Raw genomic sequence first — 22,272 nt, forward strand, 5'->3', positions numbered from 1 at the left:
TTGACACCCTGTGTCTGGACATTGCTCTGCTGAGACAAAGACCAGGGTTCATCAAACCTGAACCTGTCAGAGGCCAGGCTGTCAAGGCTGAGTCTCTCAACTTTGGAGGGAGGGAAGAAAGATCTAGATGGACAGGGACCTCCTTTATACTCCTTCCTCTAGACCCTAACCCTTCAGACATCTTCCTGTTTTACCCTTGACAGTAATTGTTTAGAATAAAGATTGTCATCTATCCTCAAATGACTTCATTGTGAGTGAAGGAAAATAGTCACAGTGGAAGAGAGAGCTGAGTTCTCTCTCTTTCCCCAAGGGAATAAGTTCATCTACAAGAACAGTTATTAGGGAGTAAAAGGCAGGTTTAGTGAGGAGACATATTTGGAGAGGACTGAAGGGGTGATAACCCATCTCACCCTCTTTCTACCTTCTGGGACATATAATACCAACTCCTTCTATCCCTTGTCTTAAACTTGAGGGAGGGAAGACTCCATTCTTTCTCCCTTCCTCCATAACACCCAAACCAACCCTCTAATATACCTATCGATTTTTTCTTTGCATTTTAGCTGCTTTGATTTTGTTTATGCACAAACCATATAATTTCATGTAATGAAAATGCATTTTATTTTTTTATCACCACTACCTTATATACTTAATAATTCTTTCCAGCCAAAACTGTGAAAATTACCTCTTTCCATTTTCCTGTATTTTTATGTATACATAATATAGTTTTTTATATAAAAGTTATATATTAATTTGGAAGTTATTTTGATATACAGTGTAAATTTTTCTGAAATTTTAAAATATATTTAAAAAAATTTCAGAAATAGGACAAAATTAATATCACATGTTTATGATTAGGGTTAATATCCAAGATATGTAAGGAATTTACAAAATGTATAGATTGGGACATTATTTCATAAATAAGCCATTCTTTTAAAGTTAAGATCAATGAATATTCAAAAAAAATTTTAAGAAGAATTTCAAGATATTAACAATTACATGAAAGCTTATTCCAAAATAGGATTGATAAGGGTTTAATAAGAGGAATGATAATGAGTGGAGGAGAATGCAGAGCCAAGATAGTGGCTTAGTAGCAGTGAAAGCTGGAACCACTCTAAGAATCCTCTCAAATCAACCTTAAAATAGCCTCAAAATATCTAGAGTCACAGAACTAACAAGGGAATGGAGTGAAGTGACTCTCCTGTAGAAAACAACTTGAAATATAGGCAAAGAAAGCCTATTTTTCACAAGAAAGGGAGAATTGAAAACCAAACTGCCCACAGAGAAGTACAGGCCAACCAGGTTCTCAACCTTGGCATAAGTCAACTTTGACATTCTAGGACCTTGCCTAAGTCAAGAGCAGAGCACCCCATACCCAGCTCTTGAAGTCCCAATCCTTGGTATCAGCCTGTAGAAAGACCCCAAAGTCCATAAAGCTTGGCCCTTTCGAGCCCCTAGCCCTAGGCCAAAAAAAATAAAAAACTCATGGTGTTGAGTCCTGCAAGTCATCAGCAGAGGAGACTGATTTAACAGTTTTCAGAACTCCGGGTTTACAGGCAAAAAAAAGGTTAGGAAAATAATCAGATAGCAAAAAACACACACCTAATCATAGAAAATTTCTGTGAAGACAAAAAGCAAGACACTGATTCACTAAGGAATAGTGAGATCAAAGCAGTCATATGCAAAACTTCAAAGAAAACTGGAAATTGATTTCAGGCACTAGAAGAGATAAAAAAGTAATTTAAAAATCAAATAAAAGATGTGGAAGAAAAATATGAAAAAATATGTTTAAAATTATGTTCATTATATTTATTTAATATTTTTATTTTTAATTACATTTTTATATATTTATTAAATTTTTATTAAAATTATGTTTAGATGTTAAGAATGATATCATTAATTAGACAATTTGATGGAGCATTTGTTGATTGAAACTTCAAGGTTTAAATGAATATAATAGAATAAGTTAAAATAAAATACAATTGGATAGGGAAAGATAAATTGGAATAATTATCTCATATAAAAGAGGTATAAATGAAAAAATGTTACAATGAAACAAAGGAGGGGATGGAGAGAGAATCATACTAATACCTTACTTTCATTGGATCTGGGTAAAAGGGAATATATACATATAGAAGAATAATTTTTTTCCTTAACTTTTAAGGGGTCAAGAAGCTCAGGGATAAAGATTAAAAGAAGGAATCTTAGAAGGGCATGTTGATTAAAAAAAAGAGGGCAAAATATATGTCAAGGGAAGGAATTATAGAGGGTTTTAAAATATGAACAAATGAGAGTATAAAAGAGGAATAAGGAAGGGATTCAGAAGGATAACAAGATTAACACTAGGATGGTAAGAAGAGGTAAAAAGGAAGGGACGCCTAGAAGTGTGTGGGTAAAAAATAAAGGTTAAGTCTGAAGAAGTGATGAGGATTAGGGAGGTATATATAAATATGCCTCGTTTTGAAAAATAAATTGAACAGGATATAAATGATCTTCATTAGGAAAAAGTATCAGGAGTAGATGGAATTACAACTGAATTTTGCTAAACATTTAAAGACTCTCTGATTCTAACATTAAGCAAATTATTCAGACAAATTTGTAAAGAAAGAATCCTTTCAGACTCCTTTTAGAAACATATGTTTCCAATTCCTAAGTGGGGAAGAACAAAACCAAAGAAAATTATGTGCCAATTTCACAAATGAATATTGATGCAAAAATTCTAAATAAAACCTAAGCCACCAGGCTACAATGTCTCAAAGATTATACATTATGATAAAAGAGGATTTATAAAAGTAATGCAGGGATGTTTTAATATAAGGAAAACAATTAACATGATTACATCAACAAAAAAGTAAAACAAATTATGATTATATCAATATATGAAGAAAAATTGTTTGACAAAATAAAACACTCATTCTTATTTTAAAAAATGGAAAACACAGGTATAAACAAAATTTCCCAAAGATTAACAAGAAAAAGCTATTTAAAACCATCAGCAAACATTATATGTAATGGTGATGTTAGAAGTCTTCCCTAAAAGATCAAGAGTAAAACAAAAATGTCCATTATCCCAAAATTATTTGCGCTTGTATTAGAAATGTTAGCAATAGCAACAAGAGGAATAAAAGAAATCAAATGTTTCAGACTAGGCAAAAAGATGATAAAAATATCTCTTTTCATGGTGATACAGTGATACATAGAAATATATGTGCATTTGTATATAAAAAATTCTGAAGATTCAACTAAAATTAGTTTAAAGTATCAATAATTTTAGCACAGTAGCAGAATAGGAAATAAATCCATATCAGTTATCACCATTTCTATGTCACTAACAATGTCCTGTAAAAAAAGACAGTAAGAGATGTTTGTTATCCATAGATAGGTTAAAATATCTAGAAGTTTATCTTCCAAACCATATCCAGAAACCATATGAACATATTTATAAACATTTTATCCCAATAAAGTAATATTTAAAATATTAGAGAATTAATTGTTAATGGGTAGACAGAGCCAATATAATTAAAATGACAAGCTTTCTTAATCTATTTTTCCAATGTCATCCCAAATAAATCACTGAAAATATTTTATTAAACTAGAAATAATAATAATGAAATCATTTGAAAAAACAAAAGGTCAAGAATGTAAAAAAGTTTTAAAATGCTAAGGAAGTAGATCTAGCAGTACCAGATTTTAAACTATATTATAAAACAGTAATTATCATAACTATCTGGTACTGACAAAGAAATAGAAAAGTAGATGGGTAAAATAGAATATATTTAACAAACAGTTGCAAAAAATTATAGTAACTTTGTGTTTGAGAAAAGTAAAGTATCATATTTTTTAAATAAGATAATTAAAAATTTAAACTGGAGAGCAATTTACAAAAACTGAGTATGGGCCAATATCTTGCCTCATTTAGCAAGATAATATCAAAATGGATAAAAATCCCAGTTATAAAGTGAGATATTTTAAATAATCAGAATAATAGGACATATCTCTCAGATTTATGGATAGGAGAAGAATTTAAGAAAAAGCAAAAGATAAAAAGCAGTATGATATGTAAAATGGATAATTTTGAATGCTTAAATTAAAGTTTTTTGTATAAATAAAAACTAATGTATCCAAGATTAAAAGCAAAGTGAAAAGTTGGAATAATTTTTTTATGGTAAATATATGAGAACTTTGGCAAATATTTAAGAATATGAATTATTCTTCAATTACTAAATGGTCAAAAGATATGAGAAGAGTTTTTAGATGAAGAATTTAAAGCTATTACTATATGAAAAATGTTCTTAATCATTAATGATTAGATAAATGAAAATCAAAACAACCTTAAGATATCATCTCACTCTTATCAGATTGGCTAAAATGATAAAAGGGCAAAATGGCAAATTAGGGAATGTGGAAAAATAGAGACTAATTGTCTAATACGTTGTTGGTGGAAATATAATCTGATCCTGCCATTTTGGAAAGCAATCTGGAATTGCACTAAAAGATTTATAAACTATGTATACCTTTGACCCAGAAATATCACCATAGGTATATTTCCTAAGGTAAACATATTAAAATTATTTTCAGTCTCAAATTCCCTCCCTCCTCCCTCATTGTTATGTAAGCAATCTGATATAGATTTTACATGTGCAACCATGTAAAACATTTTTCCATATTAATCTTTTTGTGGAAGGAAACTAAAAAGAAATTAAGGGAGAAATAGAAAAGTTTTGCTTTAGTCTGGATTAAGACTTTATCAATTCATCTTCTGAAAGCAGATAGCATATTTTTTAATTGTGAGCCCTTTGGGATTATTTTGGATCACTGAATTTCTGAGAATTGCTAAGTTATTTACAAATGTTCATTGTACACCATTCAATATACACATTGAATACTGCATTTTCCTGGTTCTGCTTATTTCACTCTCCTCCGGTTCATTTAAGTCTTTGTAGGTTTTTCTGAGCTCCTCCTGCTCATCATTTCTTACACCACATTAGTATTCCATTACAATCATATACTAGAACTTACTCAGCTATTCCCCAGTTGATGGATATATTCCCTCACTTTCTAATTCTTTGCTCAAAAAAAAGTTTCTTTAAATATTTTTATAACTATGGGTCCTTTCCCCCCTTTAAAAAATATCTTTGAGATATAAACCTAGTAATTGTATTGCTGAATCAGAGGGTATGTCTGTTTTATAGCATTTTGGGCACAGGTCCAAATTGCTGTCAAGAATGGATGAATCAGCTCACAATTAATTCCTCTAAAGGGTCACAATTCCACCCCCCCCCAAGTTATATAATTTTCTATTCCTGCCAAAATGGCTAATTTCATAGGTGTGGGGTGGTACCTCAGAATTGTTTTAGTTTTAATTTCTCCAATTAATAGTGATTTAGAACATGTTCGTGTGACTATAGAGAACTTTAATTACTTTGCCTGAGAAACCTGTTCCTGTCCTTTGTCAATTTATCAATTGGGGAATGACTTGCATTCTTATATGTTTGACTTAATTCTCTATGTAACTGAGAAATGGCTTTATTAGAGACCATCATGATTACTGTGTATTATTCTTCATACTATTTTCCCCATTTAATTTCTGACCTCCACCTCTTGCAATTTCCTCTCTTTTCTGTAATCCCTAGCCCCTTTTCTTCCTTCTCTTTTCCCCTTCCCCTCATACTTTCCTTTTGGGTAAGATAGATTTCTTTACCCAAATGATTGTGTATGCTTTTTCCTCAGTGAGTCAATTCAGAGGACAGCAAGGTTCATATGATTCCTCCCTACTTCCCACATCTTCCCCTCTCTGTAAAAGCTTTTTCATGACTCTTTTATGTGCATTAATTTACCCCATTTTATTTTTCCTTTTCCTATTCTTTCAATTCATTGCTCTTTCTCATGCCTTAATTTTATTTTATCTTTAAGAAAACATCCCATCCTATTGAACTCACACTATTGCTCTCTGTCTATGTATACACCTTCTAGTAATGATAAATATTGATAAAGTTTTGGGGAATTTAAAGAATCATCTTGGTATGTAGGTAAGTAAATAGTTTAACATTAGTGAATGTCTTTTAATTTCTCTCTCCTGTTTAACTTTTTAGACTCCTCTTGAGTCTTGTATTTGACAGTCAATTTTTCCATTCAGCTCTGGTATTTTCATCAGGAATGTTTGAAAATCCTCTATTTCATTGAATACTCATTTCCCCCCTGAAGGATCATGATCAATTTGGATGGGTACCTGTCCTAGCTCTTCTGTCCTCTGGAATACCATAATGTCCCCCAATCCTTTAATGTTAAATCTTGTATCATTCGGACTGTGGCTCCATGGTAATTGAATTGTTTTGTTTCAGATACTTGCAAGATATTCTTTTTGGCCTGAGAATTCTGGAATTTGGCTATGATATTCATGGGCATTTTTTAATCTTTTCTAGGAAGTTATTGATGGATTTTTAAATTGAAGACCATTTGGCCAATTCTAATTTTTAAAGTGTTCTTTTCCTCAATGAATACTTTTTTTTGTACCTCTTTTCCCCTATGAACAATTCTGCCTTTTTAAGTTCTCTTCAGTGCATTTTTATATAACTGTCATGATTAACATTCTCTGGAGACTGTATATTTTATATTATTTATTATTGAAGGAGAGAGAGACCATATGATCACCTGGCTGCTCTTATTTTAGTTACTTCATGCAAGTTGCATCAGCTCATTCCACAAGTGGCTCAATAACAAGCAACTTGTGGGATAATCCACTGCATGCCAAGAGCTAAACACCCAGAGAAGAGAAAGAGAGAGAGCAATGTGTGTCTAGCCAGAGAGAATACTTCCTGTGTCCCTCCCTTATAAAGCCAGTTTTCACCACTCCTCCTGGGCCTCTCTGGTTGGACAGGCTTAACTTCAGTCTGGGTTTGAGTTATGACTTTCTGCCATACCACCTGTCACTTGGGGACTTCTGCCATCCCTTTACATTGCCAGGACATCACTTGAGGTCATCAGAAAGTTCACAGTCAAAGGGTGGAGTTAATAATGATAAAATGGGTGATTTTAATATAGCCTGAGGGTAACACAAAATAATTCTCCAATATATTAAATATTATTTTATAGCAACAATAGACTTACTAAAGGATGTATGACTAGGATACTATATTACTGATTTTAGAGAACATTAAATAATATGTGGATCATTTCTCCCCTCCAAAAACAAGAGGAAAGAAAGAAAAAAAAACCAAATATAAATAAATTAAAATCATAACAAGGCCCTGAAACATATTTAAGGTCTCAAAGGGGGTAATTTATATTCTACAAGTGTGTAGATCAATTGCAACAGTATTGCAGTTACCCACTATCTGCCATGATTAGAGAAAGTTGCCATATCAAGGGTGAAAAAAAGTATGGAAGTCTGATAAAAAAAGAGTAATGTGGTCCTCTAGTCTGATTTCTACTCCAGTCATAGGGATAGCAAACCAGAGTTAGAGCCAAATGGGGATATATTTTGGTTTCATAGCAGGCTGAAACTGAGAAGGCTGACCTCAGAACTTTGAAGAACAGCCCCTTCTCTGAATCTCTCCAAGACAGTTCCCCAACTTTGGCATAGACATTCATGACCCCCCCATAGGGGTTGCTACATCTTTGATCATTTGCTTATCAGGACTGATCAGTGGCTTTTTAGCAGTTCCTTTTTTAAATCAAATTCAAACATTATTTATAGTTCCATAAGATTTAATAAGCAATGGCATGCTTCAAAAATCTTAGCTTTGGGGTATGCAATGTTGTCATGGCTGTTAGACACTGTAAACTGAACCTTCAATATTAAGTATCAGTCATAATTCCATAAACTCAAGTTTTTAAAAATCACACTTAAATGAGAAAAGAAAAAATTAAAATAATGTAACAGTCAAACATGCATAATGGTTACTTAAAAGTAAAATCTATTATCTTCCTAACATGGTCATGATCTTCAGTATGTGTATATGAGTTTTTCTCCTGATAAAAGCTTGGCATAGACTTCAATACAACAACTGAGAAAAAAATCTGAAAACGACACAAATTCCAAGGATTAAAAAGGCCCATTTGGCTACAGTTCCAATAAACCTGCTCCCTGTAGCCACAAGAGGTTCTACCACACACCATCAGATGCCATGGAATTCTAAAGCAATTTACTAAGTGTCATCCAAAATTCTTTGAAACCCTTGGATATTTGTAACAATTTCACCTGATCTATTTATGTAAGAACAGCATGACTGATTAATTAATAAGATCATAGGCACCAACACAAGAGGCTGTAAGCATGTCAAAGGCTAGCCAGTTTTGTAGCCAGTATTTGCCGTGGAATCAACCTCTTCCAGAAGGAAGAAGATAGCTTTAGAAGTTCAGGAGATGGCTTGAATTGCATCCTGTCAATTTCTCAATATCAATAGAAATATTCCTCATAGAATCTATTACTTCCATCATCTCCAAAGTGGACATAGCAGTCCAGAAAAATCTCTGGGTCGAGATGAAGTGGCTACTGAATTGGTCCTACATTTCTTGCTCCATTTATGTCACCAAGTACCCAAATGCCTAGTCATGGACTTGTCTACTTGGACAATAAAATGATTATGTGCCCAATGTGGGGTAATATAGGCCAAATCATAGATCCCATACCAGCCTTGGAGAAGGGAAGAGTAATCTGAAGAGTTACAAACAGAATTGCCCAGAGGTCACCAAACTCCAGGTCACCAAACTGCCTCATCAACCAAGATGAGGCAGTAAAAATTGCAAAACATATGTATTTGTGTAATCCATCTTTTTATCCTATTAAGCTTTGCCTTAGCACAGATAAATAGTGTTGCAGAGAATGGAATAGTGAGGTTGTACTTCACACTGTGACTCATATATCTGCTACTCAATGGTCCCTTACCTCTTTCAACACACAAGTGAAAGGCAGGTACTTGATTAGTCAGTGGTAGTGGGGCTCCCAAATATCTGAAAATTAACTTAGCAAACATGTTAAAATCAACTGTGATTTGTAAATTTGTGAATCTCTCAAAGACCAATGATAGAGGTTGTTACCAGGTAAATTGGCTCCACCTGTCACTATTCATGTGACATATAACAAAAGCAAAAGGGGCAAAAGGCTTATTTCGTAATATATGACCCATATGAGGTACAAAATGAATCAGTCTCATTCTTATGAACTGGAATCATTGCCTAGAATAAAACAGAGCTCTGATGGATCTGGGTGATAGACCCAAACATCCACAAAGTCCAATGACCTTGCTTTGGTGTAGCATATGACCAGTTTGGCTATAGACTCTAATAATATCATTATCCTTAGACTAGGCATCAGAAGAGGGAACAAATGAGGAAATGATATCAGCACAAAATGGGGGTAATTTATTTTTAACAGAGTAGCCTAAATTAGATTTACCTATAACCTCCCTAATCACAAATAGATAAGAATAAAAATGAAAGTGAAACCAAATCCAAAACTAAATAAGTAATAATGTATAATAAAATGACAGGATACAGTTAATCAGTGTCAGTATATGATGCCCATTTTACATGAGAGCAACAAATCCAAGAGTCTTTTTCTCCAGTTTTGATGGCAATTGGAGTAGTTAGTAACATTTGGAAAGAGCCTTACCAAGCAGGCTGTGTCCCTCCCACTCACCAAAATTTTTTACATACACCTTGTCTCTTTGATATGGAATATGAACTAAAAGGTCCAAAGGTCCAACCTGTGGACCGCAGCGCTAGATTTTGAAGTTAACATAATTTCATCACTAATTCCTGTATATAAGAAGCAATGGAAATATTCCCCCTTGTGATGATGTGTGTGTGCAGGGGGGGAAAGTTTTGGCCTATTTAGGGTGATGTCCAAAAAGCATTTTAAATGGTAGACATATAGATCTCCCCTAGGTCAGCTGCAAAGATAAAATAGGGCTAATGGGAGAAACTCAAACCACTTTAAATGAGTGCACAATTTACCAATTACATTTTTAAGTTCTTTGTTCATATGTTCAACTTGTTCTGAACTTAGGGGATAGTATGATATATGGAATTTAGGAGTACTTCTCAAACAAGAAGAAACCTGTAATCATACAGAATCAGTAAAATCCTGTATCTGAATACCTTTAGATGGGCCATTTCAGGGAATAATCTCTCTCATGAGCATGTTAGCAACAACAGTGGCTGTGGCACAAATAGTAGGGGCATCTATCAATCTAGTGAGTTGGTTCACTATAACAAGACAAAGTTTATAATGTCTAACTTTAGGCATACTGATGAAATCAATTTACAAATGTTCAAAATGTGTGTAAGCCACAAGAAACCTTGGACATGGAAAACATACTGATTAAATGCCTAGAATCTAGGGCAAGAGGTGCACACCCATGAAGAGGCTATATTAGTTATTCCTTGGGCCACTCAAACTGTTTTAATGGAGACCACCATCCCCAGAGTACATGTTCACTCCTTTGAACAGATAAGCATAGTTGATGGTAGAAGCTTCTGGGAAGTAGGGGCTTCCCGTCTGATGACACCTAAACATCATTAATCTGCTTTGCTTTAGATCTGTGCTTCCACTTCTCTACTTCCTGTTCATTATAAGAGAGAAAAAAAGTTAGTTCCTTATTAGATGTCAGAGTTAAAATTAATTCAGGATCTCTTAAGGCAATAAGCTTAACTATAGTTTTTGCTCATTGATTTCCCCCAGAAGCAGGATCAGTACCCCCTGTGTGGGCAGAACAATAAACAATAGCCAAGTCTGCAGGTAGCTGGAGAGCAGGGAGGAGTTCATTTGTAATCTTTACATTAGAGATTGTATTGCCAGGAGAAATAAGGAGAACTCCTCTACATTCCAAATATCACAACAGTATGATAGACCTTGAAAGCAAAACTGCAGTCCATGTAAATTGTTGCTCTTTGCCCCTTAGCAAGTATATGGCTATTTTTGAGGGTCAGCAATTCTACTCTCTTAGCTCTAATATTAGTGGATAATGAAGCTGCCTAGATGGTAGCAAATTCTGTGACTACAGCAGCCCCAATATAATGTATGCCTTCCCTTAAAAAGGACCATCAGTAAATATAACAGTTTTCTAAAAGTCAGAGATCATTATGGGGATTTTCAGCCATGTCCACTACTGATTCACAATTATGTTGTGGTTCCTCAGAGACTGGCAAATCAGGAAGCAATCTTACAGGATTAAAGACTGTACAACATTTAAAGGTGATATTTTCATTCCCTAAAAAGTTACCTAGGACCTAGCAAGTCTTTGACCTGAAAACACCTGGATTTTCTATCAGAGAAGTAATGCCTTGACCTCAAGGGAGCAAAGAATAGTCAAAGGAGAACTGAGGATAGTATCTTCTGATTTGTTTACCAGCAAGGCTATTACAACAACCCCAACAGGTAGTACTCCAATGGACCCTCTATCCAGATCTGTAGAATAGGAAGCAACTGGGTGCTATGTGAGTCCCAAGACTTGAGACAAGACCCCAGAAACTAACACCTCTGTTTATGTACATACAAAGTAAATGTCTTTATATTCTGGAATTCCTAGAGCAGGGGCAGATAGAGTAGCTTGTTTTAATTCTTTGAGAGCTGATAGGTGTTGGGAATCTAACTGAATTGGTTCAGGGACTGACTTTGTAATCAGAACTACAAGGGGCTTAGTAATTTCCCCATAATGGGAATCCATTGTTTATAAAATTTTGTGTCCCTCTCCCCACCCCTAAGATTGCCCTGTTGGAGAGTCTATTATTATTTTGTTTCTAACTCCTGATTTTTCCTTCTACAATTCATTGTTATATGACCTGGCTTGCCACAGAAACTGTATTAACAAACACACACACACACATGTGAAAACACAGTGTTAATACAGTTTCTGTATATGTATGTATATATATATATACATAGCCATTTTTTTACACCCTTTACCGTATTGGCTCCAAGGAAGAAGAGTGGTAAGGGCTAGGCAATGGGGGTCAAGTGACTTGCCCAGGGTCACATAGCTGGGAAGTGTCTGAGATCACATTTGAATGTAGGACCTCCCATCTCTAGGCCTGGCTCTCAATCTCTGAGCTACCCAGCTGCTCTCTACATAGCCATTTTAACAACCGCAGTTGTTAAAATGGCAGCAAAAAATAATTGTCTCTCTTTCCCTGTCCTGTTTAGTCAACTTCTCTTTTTTGGCTTTTTCCTTTTCCTCTCTCTCTCACACCCTTCAAACATAAATGATTTTTAGACAGGACTGGAGGTAGAGCAGAGATGGTGGATTAGAAAAGAAAAGCTCAAAGTCACCATTAGAATCTTTTGCAACCAATTTTAAAATAACACCACAAATGAACAAACAAGGAGAAAGAATGAAACAACCTTCAAGAAGAGAAAAATCTAAAAGATATGCAGAGAACATCTGGGGTACTGGGGTGAGAGGGAAGAACAGACAGCAAGAGACTACATCAAGCATTGAAGAGCAAACCAAGAGCAAGGCACACACCCCTACCCCTCATCTGCTGTTCCAGGTTTTGAACCTAATCCCAAGTCAACATCCAGACCTGAGACCCTGCCTGGTCAAATAGAGGTCCAATGAACTCACACTCCTTGAAATTCCAAACCTGTAGTGAAGTCTAGAATTCTAGCCCAGGGAAGTCAGTTTTGAAGCAGCTTAGTCTGTTTGGGCCCAGAGCAAAGTCAGGAGTCCCAATCTGGGCCTGTGAAGAAGACATAGATCTTAGTTCCTGGTATTTCATAGACCCAAAGAGGGGTGGGGTCTGATCCTTTTGCCAAAAGCTCAAGGCAACACACAAGACCAGGACAATTTGTGTGTCTGACAAGATAAAGCCCACAGTAAGAACAAAAGATTACACCCAAACCTGAGGTGAGAATTTTAGCTATCAGCATCTCAAGGGTTATTTGAATCAGCAATGCAAGATGGTCCTAAGAGCTCCCAGCCCTCAGGCCATCATATCCTTTTCAAAGAACTGAAACTGGTGGGAACCCAGAAATAAAGCTAAAGGTAGCATCACAGAAGAACTGAAGTTTAAGAGGGTACCCTGTTAAATCTATATTTTGGAAAGGGTAATGGAAGGTAATACAAAGGGAAAACAACACATATAAATAATATTGAATCTATTAACAGAGAAGGGGTAAAGGGAGGAAGGAAAACGGGAGAAGTGAAATCTGACTGCTTTAACCTATAATTAAATCCACTATTTAACTACCTTAACTAAGTACATAAATGCCTAAAGGCAAGTCCAACAGGTAACCAGTTTTCTCACACTCAGAGAGTCCTTTGATGGGTCAGGTACAGGAATCCAGCTGAGTCCTCAGATGTCCAAAAGAAAGACTGATTTCCTGTAATTTTTCTCTCAGTCCACCAGAGGGTATTGGGGAAACTCCTGCTCACTCCTGCTTGATGGTATTTAAAGAGGCTGCTTCCAAGATGTTTAAGGGAGTCCAGGAGAGATCAGATCTGCACCCTTCAGGCTTCACTTCTCAGCTCCACACTGCTGTTGAAAAAACTGTCTCTTCAACAGTTTGGAACTTTTTCTGTCAGTCCTGGGAGAATTCTGAGTCTTGAGGGCTTGTCAATTAAACTCTTTACACCCTGTAATTTCTGTCACTAATTCCCCCCTCCCCTTTGTACAAAGCCTAAATCATGTTGAAAACACCATTTTGGCATTTGTGCACTACTAACTTACTTACATATTACTTAAACTAAAATATCTACCCCAAATAAAAAAAAAAAACCCTACACTTAACTATCTTAACCTATCTAATACTATCCTATTCTAGGGATTTTATCAAGGAAAGGAAAAAAGGGATTAAATAATGAACAAGAACACATTTCAAAATACAGATCAAACATATGCAAAAGCACAACAAGCAAATAACATCAAAAACAAAGATAAACACAACTTCCATGCAAACATTAAACTCATAAGTACTACTCTTATCTACTAATACAAAACATTTTACTAATATTGTAATGTATAACAGCAAACTTAGAGAAAATTTTTGAAAAATATAATAAACACAATATAGCATAAGTTTTACAAAGAAAATTAACCAATACATTAAACTCACTTATGCAAACTACATGTAACAATTATACATAAGTGATCTATTCACACACATTTTTACATATATGCACACATATAACACATTATGCACATGTGATATACATGCACAGGGCATTTATACACATGTTATACACATATCACATATATACACATACACTATAATATAATTAATTTATAATCCTAACTCTTATATACACGATTTACATATATATTTAAAATTTTGTGTGATATATGATATTATATGTCATTTATGTTATATGATATATGTTATGCATGTTGTGATGTAAGTTAGTTCCTTATCTTATTTATTTTAAATTTTAATTTTTACCTAACTAAAGCCCTATCTTAATAAAATTCTCCTGTCTACTTATATTTCTATACTCAACTAAGTATCTACCTAATTTTTGTTAGTAACTAATTTATAACTACTTATAACATTGTTAGTGCCCTAACTAAACATTGTTTCACTCAATCACATAGCAAATCAATGTAGCCTAACCATGTTTATGTATTTGTGTTTATGTTTTATTATGTTGTTATTTTTACTGTTTTGATGTTTTGCTAGTGTTATGTTAGTGTTACTGTTATGTTAGTGTTATGTTATTGTTGCATGTAATATACTTGCCACTACTTCAGATTTTTCCTCCTGTTTTCATCTCATCTTGATTGCAAATTTCTTCTTCTCCAAGTCCATGGTAGTAAATATATTTGTGAATGTTTTTGAATATATGTTATGTTGTCTTGTATAATATATTACCAAATATTTTAATTCATTAGACCATTAATCCTCTGATACTTTTCATTGCAAATTTCTTAAAGACTTTAAATTTATAAGTTTTCAGTCTTTTAACAATGTTCATTAATTTCCTATATTCTCCTCTTATTGCATTGTCCTCTTCCACTGGAATGATCTTCTCTTTATTGATCTTTCTGACTGCAGACAATTTGACTAATGATTCTCAGCTTCCACGATTTCTTCTTCTTCAATGATTTGTACATTTTCATCATTTATACCACACGTTAATTTTATATGTGAACAATGATACCATGAATCTCTACCCAAAACTTTTACTGAAGATGGAGATACTAACACAATGATGTAAGGACCTAACCAACTCTCTTGTGTTGCTGATGTTTTAGCAAGATTTTTAACATATACCATATCTCTTGGTTTGAAATTATGGAGAGAATAATCCAATGGACCAGATTGGATCAATACTCCCATATCATGTAATTCTTTGAGTCATTGTTGTAAAGCACTTAAGTAAGAAGCAAGTTGATAATCTCCTCCTAAGAGAGATGTATAGACTGTCTTACAAGTCTTTGCCTGTAGTAGAGCATGTCCAAAGAACATTTCATAGGATGATATGTGTAAATCTGCTCTTGGTCTCATATGTAGATAAAATAAAGCTATAGGAAGAATATCTGGCCATTTTAGATAAGTTTCAGCACAGATTGTCCCCACCATAGTCTTGAGTTCACTATTTACATGCTCCACTTGACCTGAACTTTGTGGGTGATAAGGAATATGATATTTGGGTGTTATTGCTAGATTCTCATAGACTCTTTAGAGGATATCCAGGGTGAAATGAGATCCCTTATCAGAGTTTATGGTAATTGGTCCTCCAAATCTAGGAATAATTTCCTTAATCAGCACTTGTACCACAAAGCTAGCTATATTTGTATTTGATGGAAATACTTCAGGCCACTTAGTTAATTTGTCCGCAATTACCAGACAAAACTTATATCTTCTAGCTTTTGGCATGCTGATGTAATCAATTTGCAGACTCTCAAATGGACAATATGCTAAAGGTCTACCACCTAAACCTTTCTGTCTGAATACCCCTTGATTGAAGTTTGGCAAACAGAAAAGCTTGTACAAATCTTATTAGCAACAGTACTTATTCCAGAAGCTACCCATTGCCTCTTCACAGAGTCAATTACAGCTTGAGTAACAAAATGACCATTTGTGTGGATGGCTTGACACAAATAGGTATACAAATCTTTTGTTAACAGCAGTTTTCCAGTGTCTGCAACTCATATTTCTTTTTTTTCCCTTGCTCCAAATTTCTCCTTCCACTTTTGAATTTCTGAGTCTACATAAGCTTTTTCTAGACCATCAGATTGAATAGTTGAAAAAATCATTACATACACTGGAGTATTTCTGGCAGCAAATTTTGCAGTTATATCAACTCTATGATTTCCTTTAGAGACTGAATCTCTGCCATAAGTATGACCTCTACAATGGATCACTACTAGCTGTTTCAATTTTTGGATAGCATCCAACAACTTAGTTATTATTTCTGCATGATCAACTGGTTTTCCCAATGCAATAATAAAACCTCACTGTTTCCAGATCTGTCCTGTAGCATGACAAACAGAAAATGCATAATGAGAGTCTGTATAAATATTTGCACTTTTACCCTCAGTTAGAAGACATGCTTGCTTCAAAGCCACCAACTCTACCCCTTTAGCACTAAGGTTACTAGGTAATGATCCATACCACAGTCTCTCAAATTCTGTGACCATTGAAGCACCTGTACATTGAAATTCCATTACACAAATATGAAGAACCCTCAGTGAATAACATCAACTCAGGATTTTCAATAGAAGTGTCTTTTAAATTCATCCTAGTCATATTCACTAGATCTACTACTTCTACACATTCATGTAATGGCTCACCATTCTTTGGCAAATCAGGAAGAAGTGTAGCTTCATTTAATACACTACACCTCCTCAACTGGATATTTTCACTACCTACGAGTATAATTTCATACTTAGATATTCACTGATCTGAATATGCTTGAGTACAATATTTCCTCATTAGTGCTTCCATTTGATGTGAACAATATACAGTCAATGGACATCCCAAAACTAAAGCAGCTGACTTCTGGACTACCACAGCTGCAGCTGCAATATCCCTTAGACAAGGAACAGTACCAGCAGCTATTGGATCAAACTGACAAGTATAATATCCAAATGGATGATAACTTTGTCCTAAAGTCTCTCTCAGTACACCAGAAGCAATAGCTTTTGTTTCATTGACAAATAGTTGAAATGGTTTTGTATAGTATGGGATACCCAAATCTGGGGCAGATAAAATGGCTTCTTTAAGCTTACTTAAGGTTTGCAGATGTTCAGGTTTTAGTTTCAGATGTTCTGGTTCTGTATTCCTGGTTAAGTCTGTTCAAAACTTTGTTAATTCACTATACCCAGGTACCCATTGTCTACAGAAACCCGTTGTTCCAAGAACAGTTCTGAGTTTCTTTTTGGTCTTAGGAGCACTTAGTTACTGGATTTTGGCTATTCTTTTTTGTGTGATCCTTCTGTAACCCTCTGATAACACAAATCTAAGATATAGCACTCAAGGCAAAACCCACTGTAATTTTTCCTTGGAGATTTTATGCCCATGTTTATATAATTCTATCAAAAGAATCTTGCCATCTCTGAGACACAAATTAGCACTTGGGGATGCAAGGAGGATATCATCAACAAAATACACTATTTTTCTTTCCTTGAATGTTATGGTTTTTGGCTCTCTATTTAAAATTTGTGAGAATTGGCTGAAGGAATCAGTGAATCCCTGTGGCAAAAAGTCCAGGTTCACTTGGTTTTCCCCAGGTAAAAGCAAAGATCTTTTGAGAATCCTCATAAATCAGTATCAAGAAAAAGGCTGAGCATAAACCTACCACATTGAAATATCTTGCCTGACTTGGAATGGAAGAAATTATAGTGGCTGGACTTGGTACAATAGGATGTGTTTTTACCATATGATCATTTGCTGCTCTTAAATCCTGTATAAATCTCTATACAACTTTGCCATTTTGATCTAGCTTTGGATTTTTGATTGGAAGAATATGGGTATTAAATTGTGAGAAGAAAGGTATTATAATCCCTTGTTGGATTAGGGATTCAATGATTGGTCTGATACCCTCTATTGCTTCTTAAGTTAAGGAATATTGAGGTACACAAGAAACTTGTCTTTCCTTAGTCCTCACCCTTACTGGAGTAGCTGACTTCAATAGACCTACATCTGTGGAAGACTTTGACCAAAGATCTTCAGAGATATCCTCAGGTATTGGATAGACTGAATCTAAGTCACCCTCTGTACTGACTGAATCTAAGAATAGCAATGGAAAAGCTTTCAGAGATTCTTCTGGTAGATGTAATGAGATATTACCAGTATCAGTACCTTGGATTGTTGCTCATAATTTACATAATAAATCCCTACCCAAAAGATTCATGGGACAATCTGACAATCTGGCATACAAAGAAATGCATGTTCCACAGATAAAGGACATAAAGCAATCATTTTAGGTTGTTACTCTCTCTGGTTTTCTAGTAGCTCCTATTACTTCCATTTTACCCACAGCTCTACAATTCTTAGAATGACTTTGCAAAACTGATTTACTGGCTCGAGTATCAACCAGAAGATCATAAATGTGATCACCATAGTGACAGATACATATGGTTCTGTATTGTTTGGAGGTTGAAATGTTTCTAATACTGGAGCTAGCACAGTAACATCAGAACAAAGCTCAGTCATTTCCTGTCCATCCAAGTTTACATCTACTTGAACTACATCATATTCCCAGAATTTTGCATCTTTAACTCCATCATCACCTTTTCCACTACTATCCTTTGTCCTTATACTCTCCACCTTAGTATCATTGTTCTCAATTACAATCTCATTATCATTATCCAGTTTACTTTCTTCCCTTTTTTCCCTTATTTTACATTCATTAGAATTTTCTGCTAATTAATATTACAATTTTCTTTTTCCTTATGATTATTAACACTAATTATATTATCATTTAATTCAATCAATTCATCTATATCTTTATTAATCTTATTACCATTACACTCACTTTCATTTACTCTCAATTCATGATCTCTTTATTTAATTACAGAAGTACACTGGGGAAAACTTCATAAGGAACATGCCCTTTTTCTCTGATCACCCTTAACAACATGACTATATTTATGCCTTGCTCCAGACTTAACCCAGTCCTGCATAGTGTTGAGGTCTGGTGCTTGGGTTCCCTGGCAACAGACATTTTGACATACATTCCCATTATTTTTCCTTGATTAGTTATTATTATCCTAGCCATTATTGTTATTATTATAATTATTATTATAGTTATCATTCTAGTTATTATTCTAATTATTATTCCTATTAAATCCTCCTTACCTGTTCATTTGCCTTGCAAACTGACCTCTATACTGACATTCTTTTATAAAATTGCTGACCCTTTTGCAGAGGAAACAATGTTGGGGACCTGATCTTTTATCACTTGGCTTATAATAATAATTATTATTAGGCTTCATTTATCTTAATGCAGCCACTGCCTTAATTTCTGTTTCCCTGGTTTTCTTTTAAGATCTTCCACTACAGTGTCCTTATTCTCATATTTTTCTTGATTATATGTGGCCAAGTATGTTGCCTTTTGTCTAATGTCTTCTAGCTCCATTTCCTCCCAATCAGGATAATTCTTTTTAAAGAATAATTTTATTTTGGGAATGGCATTTTTTACAAAGATTCTCTTTATATGTGATATTCTCCCCTCTTCAAGGACATCCATATTCAGATATGTCTCAGCTGCTTTAGTGATTCAGTCTAGGAATAATGTAGGTGATTCAGTGAGTTTTTGTTTTATCCCTTCAAATTTTGAGCAAGCATTTGGTCTTTTTGTATGCCTACCCATGACCTCTATTATTGATTGTCTACATTCCTTCATTATGTCATAGTGCACTTTGCTGTTCTTGTCAGTCTCTGAATAATCTTCCAGCCATGATGGTAACAAGGGATGATGTCTAGTTTCCTCCATAAACTTATTACTTTCCTGTTTTATTATTAGCTCTTTCATCAAGAGGGCAAAATCCTTATAATTGGGGTCAAATAAATCAATAGCCCTCTTCTTCTCCTTAATTACCTGATTGGCTTCATCCACAAAGGCTGGAGTTATTTTCTTTATGGATTCCAAGTTCTCTGGGGTAAACCTTTTCTGTGTCTTGACTTGGAAGATTTCATCCCTTGAGACTACAGGGAGTCTCTTAATGGAAATAAAGTAACCATCCCTCCAGGCTCTTCTTGTTGTAACTTATTCAAATTTCCATTTATACCAGTATTTACTTTTCCCCCACAGCCATATTCTGTATTCACAAACTTTTTCTCCTTTACATATAGTTCCATCTTGTCCAGCTGTTGTTTCATATGTATTACAATTAATTAGAGCTCCAAATCCCTGGTCAACAAAATCATTATTGCTTTAAACAATTTGCCAATAAGAAAGAACAGTAGTCTACACTTACACAGAACACAAAGACAAATACATACTCAGGACATTTTGCATCATAATTTCCATAAAAGGTTTTATCCACTTATAATCCAAATCCACATCACATACATTAGGGAAAAGTACAAAGACTATATATGGGATATTCAAAACACCCAGAATACAACAAAAAATCCATTGCCATGTCCCCAGACATCTTTACATTAATAGACAATAAAGTATATAGAAGTGAATTTGAGTTGTTACAATCTACTATGAATAACTTACTAATATACAATTAACAAAAAGGAAAAATTCTTTTAAAAATTGAAGAAAAAAAGGAAAAATCCAATATAGCCACCAATATGGCTGCCTAGGTCATGTAGCAGAGGGTATTTAATGATTAAATGTCCCTTCCAGCTTAGCAAGAGTCTCAGAATTCTGCTTGCCCCCTCCTTGTGGAATGTACCACTCTCTGAGTGCAAATGGAATCTCCTAGTCTTGAACTGATTTTCCTATACAAACAACTGTTTTTCTAAATAAATATAAATTATAAATTCTATATAAATATAAATTAACCTAGCTGGCTTGGCCAACTGTTAAATCCATATTTTGGATGGGGGGGGTGGTGGAAGGTAATGCAAAGGGAAAACAGCACATATAAATAATATTGAATTTATTAACAAGGGATGAAGGGAGGAAGTAAAGTGGGAGAAGGGAAATCTGTCTGCTTTACCCTCTAATTAAACCCTCTATTTAACAACTTTAACTCCCTTAATTAATTACATGAATTCCTAAGTCCAACAGGTAACCAGATTTCTCACACTCAGAGAGTCCTTTGATGGGTCAGGTACAGGAGTCCAGCTGAGTCCTCAGATGTCAAAAAGAGAGACTGATTTCCTCCAATTTTCCTCTTGGTCCACCAGAGGGTTTTGGGGAAACTCCTGCTCATTCTTGCTTGATGGTATTAAAAGAGGCTGCTTCCAGGATGTCTAAGGGAGTCCATGAGAGATCAGATCTGCACCCTTCAGGCTTCACTTCTCAGCTCCAGACTGCTGTTGAAAAAACTGCCTCTTCAACAGTTTGGAACTCTTTCTGTCAGTCCTGGGAGAATTCTGAGTCTTGAGGGCTTGTCAATCAAACTCTTTGCACCCTGTAATTTCCCTCACTACAACCCTAACCTCCCAGAGAATTGAACCTATCCATAAAAAGGTAGGAAAAACAAGTGGACAAGAAAAATTCCCCTAATTATAAAGAATTTATATGGAGACAAAGAGCAAGGTACAGACACAGAAGGGAACAGTGAAAGCAAAGTAAAAGCATGCATAGTCCAAAAGAAAAATATGTATTGGACTCTGATTCTGGAAGAGCTCAAAAAGGACTTCAAAAACTAATTAAGAGAGGCAGAGGGAAAGTGGGAAAGAAAAATGAAAGCAATGCAAGAAGAAATGGCCCAAATGAAAAAGGAGACCCAAAAGGCTGATGGAGGAAAATCAGAACTTAAAAATTAGATTTGGGTAACTAGAAACTAATGATTTCATGAGACAGGAAGAAACAATAAAACATAATAAAAAGAAGAAAAAAAGAAGAAAACATGAAGTATCTCATTAAAAAAAGAAGTGACTTATAAAAGTAGATCCAGGAGAGACAGTTTAAGAATTATTGTACTATCTGAAAGCCATGATTAAAAAAAAATCCATAAATGGCTATCCTCTTCAACTGTTCCACATCTATACTAGTCCAGTCCAGACAAGCTTATATAAATATTCTTTTATTTCACAGGAGGAGTGGTTAAAAAACCAGTGTCTTATGGTTCAGGCATCAGTGGGTTTCTTGGGGTAGAGACCTGTGTATATGATTCCTGTAACACAAATGCAATTACACAATTGTTTTGGATGCTCATTCTCTTCCTAATTAACATATTCAAGTTTTTGCAATTGTTTGGACA

Source organism: Monodelphis domestica, chromosome 4, assembly GCF_027887165.1.
Source record: "Monodelphis domestica isolate mMonDom1 chromosome 4, mMonDom1.pri, whole genome shotgun sequence".
Taxonomy (NCBI): domain Eukaryota; kingdom Metazoa; phylum Chordata; class Mammalia; order Didelphimorphia; family Didelphidae; genus Monodelphis; species Monodelphis domestica.